The following is a 7,881-nucleotide window of genomic DNA, read 5'->3' as shown; positions in this document are numbered from 1 at the left end:
CTCAAAACTTGAGGAGCACTGGTGGCTCTAAACACCTACCCTGTGCACCACCTTCTTTATGTCATGACATGATCTGGTGGCTGGGATGGTGGGATAGATGAGCTTTGAAGGTCCTTTCCAACCCAAACTGTTCTATGACTCTCTGATCTCTCCAGAGAGAAAGAGCAACAGTTATCCCAATAACACTGAAGATGTCTTATCCTGATGTTTCAGAGATGGGTTTTTTTGAGGGGTTGCTGTTTTTCGCCCCTCTTGCCTCCCTCCTTCCACCCCATGCTTTTCTTCAGCAAGTGTGTGTCTGCAAGGGGTAGATTTGATGTGTTTTTACACTGCTGGTTTTGGGCGATAGAATGGCTTCATGGAATTCCTTGGTCACAGAGTAGTAGCAGATACTATCTAGACTGCAGTTAGATGTGACAACACACCTCGTATGGAGGAGATGCTCTTCATAACGTGGAGCATGAAACAGATAGCTCCAATGCTGTTATGAACCTGGCAAGTAACCCAAAGAGGGCTGGCAGAAAACATACTAGAAATACAGTCAGATTAGTGTAAATAATATGAACAGCTTTCTGGATTCATTTCTCCTCTGGTGAATTGGTGTTCAGGCACCTTTTGAGGGTCCTGATCGCTTCTGTGGAGCAAAAAGTCAAGATTGCTAATGGAAGGATAAAAACGAAGACCATGGAAAGCAGGCTCAGAGCAGCAGGCACGGTAGTATCCTTCTGGAAGCAGAGGGTGGCTTGGCTCTGCCAAAATCAGTGCAGTGGCACTGGTTATCCCAGAAGCCCACAGAGAAGGGGTGCCTTTGATGGAGACATGAAGGCCCTGGTTTTCAAGGGGTGTTTTATGGCAATGTTTCGGTCAGTGAAGATCTATGTAATTATGCAGATACTCACTGACGTGTTGATGAAATATGTTGTCTCTGTAAACTGGCAGAGTTCATCCCAGGCTGACTTATTCCAGAGCACATAAGCCATGAAAGGCAAGGTGCAGATGACAAAGCAGTCTGCAAAGACTAAGTTGATTACATACACCTTTGTTTCTGTCCACTTCTTTATCTTGCAGAGGAACACCCATAGGGCAAGGGGCATTAAACAGAGCTCCAAAAAAGAAAATGACGTTATACAGAGCAAGTTCAAAGAGACAGACATGGTGACAAAGTTCTAGACTTGTGATACTGCAGTTGCTGGACACATTCATTGTCCCGTAGTGCAGAAGTTGTGGGATGTTCTGAGACCTGAAATAGTAAAAGACATGGTAAGACTTTCCTCCTACCTCTTGATAGATGCATATCCCGTAGCAAATAAGGTATTTAAGTAACTATTTACTTTGCTCATCACAAATGTAAATGTGAGTCTACAGTCAGCCTCTAACTGGGATGCATCCTTTGTCAAGCTTTGTTTATATTTATTCAGTTTAGGAGTAAATATCTCCAAGTACACTTCCAATAGGACACGGCAGACAGTCTGTGTTAAATAGTGGCATCTTGAATGGAGGGGTGGAGTAGCAGTGAGAAGAACCCCTATAGACAATGAGGGCATCCTGTGACAATGGGATTCCTTAGGTCAGGCTGTGCAAATGAGGTAAGATTTCCCTTAGCTTGGTTATGAGCTAGGCAGGGATTGCAGCAACCAAACCTAAAGCCCAGCACAACCCATGAGCAAAAGCTCTTCTAGCAGTTCCACTGGCTTGGGAGACAGGAGCGGTGTGAAGGCCTGGAGGGGCATAGCAGATGTCATTTGATGGACATGCTCATGCTCGGGCTCTAACTGGGCAGGTTTCTGAGCCTTTGGGCTGCCTTGCAAACCTGGAGCTCCTGCTCAAAGCTGAGGAAGAGAGATGAACCTGAGTTCCTGCATCCCAGAGACATGCTTGAAACCCTGAGTGAGTGAGTGAGTGAGTGAGGCATGTAGCTGTCCACTCCTTGTGAGGGCAGTGAGGGTGCAAGGATTAACCTGGTTTTAAGGCCGTGCATTCCAGGAGAGAGTTCGATTCTGTGGATGTAAAGCAGACAGACACACCTGAAAGAGGGAACACCAGTGCAAAACAAAGAACTTGCCATTAAGGTCTGTGTGAGATGGTTCCTGCTCAAGGCAAGCATTCTGCCACTCTGCGAAGTCCATCAGATATACATAGCAGCTACTGAGTCTGTGTCATACTGGCTGCAGGGTGTTCTGCAAGAAAACTGGTTATGTGAAGAGTGTGAGTTTGTGGGCTGATAAAAATCAGCTGTTGTCAGAGCCCATCCTGTGCACAGTGGCTGTGTGTGGCCTGCAGAAGGAACAGTTCTCTGAACTGGTGATTCTGTGTATAAGTCACTGAATTTCTGCTTGCATCTAAATGCACTTTGGAAGGAATCTAACCTTTTTTGTCATTCCTACAGGAGACTGAAATGGTGAAACCCTACAGCTTTCAGAGATCTAGGAAGGAACACTGTGGAGACAGTATTCTCACAGGAGAATGGATATTTGGTACATGAGCTCTGAATAACGCTGAAAGATACAGCAAGGCCGTGAGAGGCCCGAGGAGGCTTAAGCAAGCAAGATAAGAAGAAGCTGGAATTCACTGATTTATGAGAACTGTGGACTGTTGACAAGCACTCGAGGTCAAGTTCTTACACCTGTGCTTAACACCAATTATATGTTTGTCACTAAGGGTCTTCAAGGCATGTATCCAATCATGATATGCCAAATTGCTGTAGGTGTGTGTAGGTGATAGTATATAAAGAGTTAATGCTTTGCAATAAATGGCTTTTTGTCTGATTATATTGATCTCTGACTGAGTCCATTCCATGGCAAATGGCGCCCGAACAGGGGCCCTCTATAAGTTCACATTGAAACAGAAGAGGGTGTGAATCGTGGTGCCTCAGGGAGGAAAGGAAAAGAAGAAGAAATCAGCTGGAATCGATCTTGCTGGACCAAGATCGGGAGGCAGAAGCCTCAGAGGTGAAGTCCTCGGATCGGAGCCTTGTGAGCCTGGAAGACACTGTGCAATGCAAATAAGGTGAGCAGCCGGATGGTTGGAAGGGAGCTTAAAGATGGGAAACCAGTTAAATAAAGAAGAAGAAGTAATACTTAAGCCCTTCCAACATATCCTCTCTGTGAGAGGGACAGACTATGATGAAGCTATGCTAAAAAGATTGTTGCTCTGGAGTAAGGAGAAGGAGTTAATTGTGGGGGTCGGCAAACCTTTTAATCTCAAGACTTTGGAAAAAATTGCTAGGGAAGAAGCCTCTGATTTATGGATGTTTTCAGTCCTTCTTAAGGTGAAGGCAGCAACCTTTAAAGAGACAGACTTAAAGTTAATGTTGAAATGATTGAAGACTCATTACCCAGAGATTGATGAGTCTACCGGATTTGAGATCTCTTTGTGGAATGAGGCAGGAGTTAAACTGTGGGACACAGCCACAGAAGACAATGATGCTGTTTGAAGTTTGTTAGTCATTTGGAGAACTGTTTTGGAGATGTTAAAGTCAAAAAGTGAGATCATGGAGACCAGCGCGCCCCCCTTCCTCGAACCGCCACCGGTTGCCACCATGGCTGCGAAGACTGAGGACGGGGATGAAGTCGATCCTTTCAGCTCAGGCCCTATTGACCCTGAGAAGGAGCCTGTGCACGTTCATCAGTTTGCTGTCGCTGCTTCTGAGATTCTGATGCCTGATAATTCCGATGCTGACCTAGACAGTCCTTTTGACCTGCAGCCTATTCATCCAGAAAATAAGCCTGATTTATATCCCCCAGATCCTCATGATAAATGGGCAGCTGTAAAAGGAGAAGCGAGACGGGTGGGGGATGCAGATGTATTGCACGGTTTCCCGTGGTGTGTGCTGGATCAAGACCTGCGATGGGAAGGTCTCTTGTATGCTCTTATCAGGGGTATCGAGCAGAATGTAGCTGACTGTGGACTTGGGACCCCATATACAACTCCTTTGATACAGTCTCTCTGTGATACTCATGTACTAGAAGTTGGTAAATATAAGTATGTCCATGTTTCTATCAGCCCTTGGAAAACTTTATAGATATGGCTTGTCACTTCCTCCGATGGAGGCTGGCCACCTGTGTCGGAATGAGTGTGCATTTTGGTCAGTATAAAAGCCCAAGCCTTATGTGATATGAGGGAGGCAGAGCCTCTGCAGAGACACCCGCTAAGTCTGAGCCTGCCACCTTGCACTGCAATGATGCTTCTCGGAGCTGGTTTCCTGGTAGTCTTCACAAGGTCCTTGTGCCATGTTCTGTATGTGGGATCGTGTGGTGTGGGAATTCTTAAAGAGCCAATGCCACATTGTGAGCGATCCCGATACCCTGAGCCTTATTACTGTAAAGAAGATTCTTGGCAGGCATAAGCAAGGTCAATTGTCTTGTTAGGCCTCTAATTTTCCACTGAAAACATGCAGAGAATGATCTCTGCCAAGGTTGTAGTTTCCCACTGTATTTTTAGAGTAAGGTATTTAATCACAATTATAACAAGTTGTAAACATTAGCCCTGTAAACGATAGTAACCTCTAGACTAACCAATTAGAGCTCAGTATCCAAGGCTGTTACATAAGGGAGTAAGGGTATAAGAGCACTGTATCTAATAAAGTTTGGCAATCGTTTGATCATATTGATTGTCCCTGCATTGTCCGAGACTCCTGCATTGACAGTGTAGTGGGAGCAATGATTGTCTGGATTTTGTGTTTCAAATATTGTAGTTGTGTGGAGTGTGCTTGTGGGATCCCATGCGTGTGTGTGTGTTACTTTATATTAAATATATTAATATTAAAAATAATTATTATTTTATTATATTAGAATTATATTAAAATATATTAAAAATAAACCCATTAAGCATTTTGAATCCTCAAAACTCAGCCTTCTGTATCAGTTACTAAGAGGCTTCCCATCAGAGCTCTAGTCAGGTTTCACAGCACCAGATATGCATCTATCATTTAATTCCAAAATTTCTTTCATTCCACATGAGACTGCAAGATAGGCAGGAGTGTGCAGGGCTTTCCTGAGGTCTTCTGAAAGAGCTGTCAGTCAGCTACAGAAACGGAGCTGGCCTAACTGAATGACAAGAAGACCCTGTCTGGACCCATCCAGCACAAAAGATCTCTCCCTGATTGAGAAGGAACCACAACCTCATCTGTACAAAGTGGCCCTAGACTCATACAAACATGTCTTAACTTATGGAGAATCCATGTGTCTGCCTTTTTCTTTCCCAGTTTCTGAGTGCCCAAGGAAAGTGATGAGATTTGCAGGCAGCAAAGTGAAGATCATGGGGGCTAGCTACAAAGAAAGGAGCAGCTCACACACATGCACATCTCCTCTGCCTCTGGACCAGAAGAACAAGCCAGGGATATTCTCACTCCACTCAGGACTTAGTAGAAAACTAAAGAGGTTCAGAGTGAGCAACAACTCCACATCTTTTTAATTGGTAACATTTGTTAGTATGACTACAACAAAGGTTGCATTTGACTACATGGTTTTAAATTGCTATTTCTCTTTGGAAAAATAGCACTGTAATGTTTAGCAAGAGCTGCAAGAAAAATATAACTCAATTTTTAAATTAAAATTGACTTCATGGATTTCCTCAGTATTTTCCTTATGTACAAATTAAAACAAACCAGAACATTGCTTGTGTCTTTAAGCAAACTGCTGTGGGGGAGGAAAAGGAAGTCGTATAAACACTCTTTAAATGTTAATTCCATAGTTTAATAGTAGCTCACTGCAAGCCTATTAAATCCTGACTAAGTGCACCTGACAGACTGACAACAGCATAATGCTAATGCATGCCAGCGAAGAGCAGTAATTAGATTTTCTAAAAGGCTGAGATTTGGGGAAATTGTTAACAGAACAAAAGAAAATGGGGGAAGGGAGAAGGAAAAGAATGATAACTTTTTTCCCAGTTACACATTTTTACATCTTATGTAAATCTCTGCAGAACTTGGGAGATGATCAGGACTGTGCAAGGCAAACTTTTGAAATGGGGGAAAAAAAATCCCAAGACAACTACTGGGAAGAAGATGAGAGCTGTTTTGCTTTTACACCTTTATTTTTCATGTGGACTGTGTGAACAAAGTAAGGTGACACTAAAAGTGTCAGATGTTAGAAAACAACCTGGAAAGAAGGTCATTTACTAGTCTGGTATTTATGCTGACTCCCTAGAAGTGGAAACTTAGTGAATTTCATCTTTTCTTTTCTTTCTTTTCACTTTCTTTCTTTCTTCCCTGCGTACATCAACAGACAGCACTCATCCAAGCAGATGTGAGAGAAGCAGATCTGGTTCACATAAATCAATAAACAGGTCATAGTTGGCCATCTCTTCTCTCTAAATAGTTGCATTATATTTCAATGGACATCCAAGTTAAAGGCCAATGATTTGCTTTACAGTACAAGCTGATTTGTTTAGTTCTAAATAATGACCAGATCCCTACCCTGAGATAATGTTCCAGAGGTTTAGAGTACTAAAAACTTTGTGGGTTTAAATTTAACATTTTGAAACTATATATCATTACATCCAGCCTATTGTAACATCAAAGGTATGGCAAATTCCAGAAGGACTGTGACCTAATCTTCTTATCTTAAATCATAATTTTTACTAAAACTTGTCACTCTTTTTATTCCAAAGTATGAACAGAGAATGTCACGTTATATATCTGTTATTTCTTTCAGACTGGTCATCGCAGGCTCATCCTTAATACTCTCAGGCTGTTTAAAAACAACTAACAAATAGCAAACATATAAAAATTCACACCACTTCTGAGATTCCAAATACAGTAAGACCTCTTGGTGCTAAAACTGTTTAGGTTACAGCCATGCTTTCCCAAAGCAGTGGTCTAACAAAGGCATCATCGTATTTTGACAATAGGCTGTGACAGAAACCTGTGGTAGTGAAGGAAGTCCAAAAAATGGACAAGCTAAGGCCGTACTTAGAAAACTGAGACCAATGAGAACATCATGTCTCTTACAGCAAACATTCATTAAGACCTAGAAGCACATTTATGAAAACCGGATCCATTGTCTTAAATGATGGACTGATTTCAAAGTGTAGGAATATTTTATACATCTGCTTCCTTACCTTTGTAGAATAAGCTTAAACAATATTTAAAATAAAATCAAATTAGACTGCATAAACATTTCTACTTTTATTAAGCTTGTTCCTAGTTCTTGTACATATCAAAGCAATCTGCTACATACAGTACTGTGGTTTTTCAAGTTCTCTGTTTTACAGATCGCCATTGGGTCCCAGGACCTGAGGTTCAGAAGCAAAATGATAGCAATTAGCATCCTTCTCTTTGGAAGAACATTTGTGTGCCTGGTGGGAGACCTGTCTCTTAAATGGCTGCCCCAGGAAAGAGGAAAAGTCCAAGAATTAAAAGTGTCTCAGTAGCAGTAACTACCCAAGCTGTTCCATTGGCTCTGTGCTTGCTCTTTGTTAGAAGTAACCTTGCAAAGGTAGAAAAGGCAGCAGGAGACCCTAAGAAATAGAAATTAGCACAAAAACTATTAAAGAGCAAAATCATATTCTAGGAAAAAGGATCCTGAAAGCTCATGAAAAGGTGTCTGTTTCTTTCAGTTTTCCTCTCTAACTAATCTTATTTCAGTTTACTGTAGGGTACAAAATTCCACATCAGAATATCAGTTTCTGAATTTATGATTTCTTATATTGATGGATGATACATTTGGAGTTCTATGTGACATGCTCTGCACCTTAAAAGACACTGGGGTTTTGTGGATCTGTGTACTTCTCACTTAGGCTGTTAGTAAAGTATGGCTGAAAGCAGGAACCTCGAGGATCTAGGCTGCCTTTTATTATTATAAAGAAATTTCCTCTAAGACTGATCCTTTTATTGTCAGACTCAGTTTGTGTCTTTAATGACACACTGAAAATTGGAAGCAT

At 41.9% G+C, this 7,881-nt stretch overlaps 1 long non-coding RNA gene and 1 pseudogene across 1 annotated transcript; one reads left to right on the top strand and one right to left on the bottom strand.

Moving 5' to 3' along the window:
* Window positions 1-283: 283 nt before the first annotated feature.
* LOC106023329 (G-protein coupled receptor 35-like) lies at window positions 284-1,203 on the bottom strand (annotated as a pseudogene).
* Window positions 1,204-1,275: 72 nt separating this feature from the next.
* On the top strand, window positions 1,276-2,766 carry LOC117436625 (uncharacterized). Its single transcript, XR_004549952.1, has 2 exons — window positions 1,276-2,301; window positions 2,387-2,766. It is a non-coding gene; the product is annotated as an uncharacterized lncRNA (long non-coding RNA).
* The last annotated feature ends 5,115 nt before the right edge of the window (window positions 2,767-7,881 follow it).

The sequence above is a fragment of the Melopsittacus undulatus genome, chromosome 8 (assembly GCF_012275295.1).
Source record: "Melopsittacus undulatus isolate bMelUnd1 chromosome 8, bMelUnd1.mat.Z, whole genome shotgun sequence".
NCBI classification, from domain to species: domain Eukaryota; kingdom Metazoa; phylum Chordata; class Aves; order Psittaciformes; family Psittaculidae; genus Melopsittacus; species Melopsittacus undulatus.
Note: the sequence above shows the minus strand (reverse complement) of the source record. Positions and strands in the feature narration are given on the sequence as shown.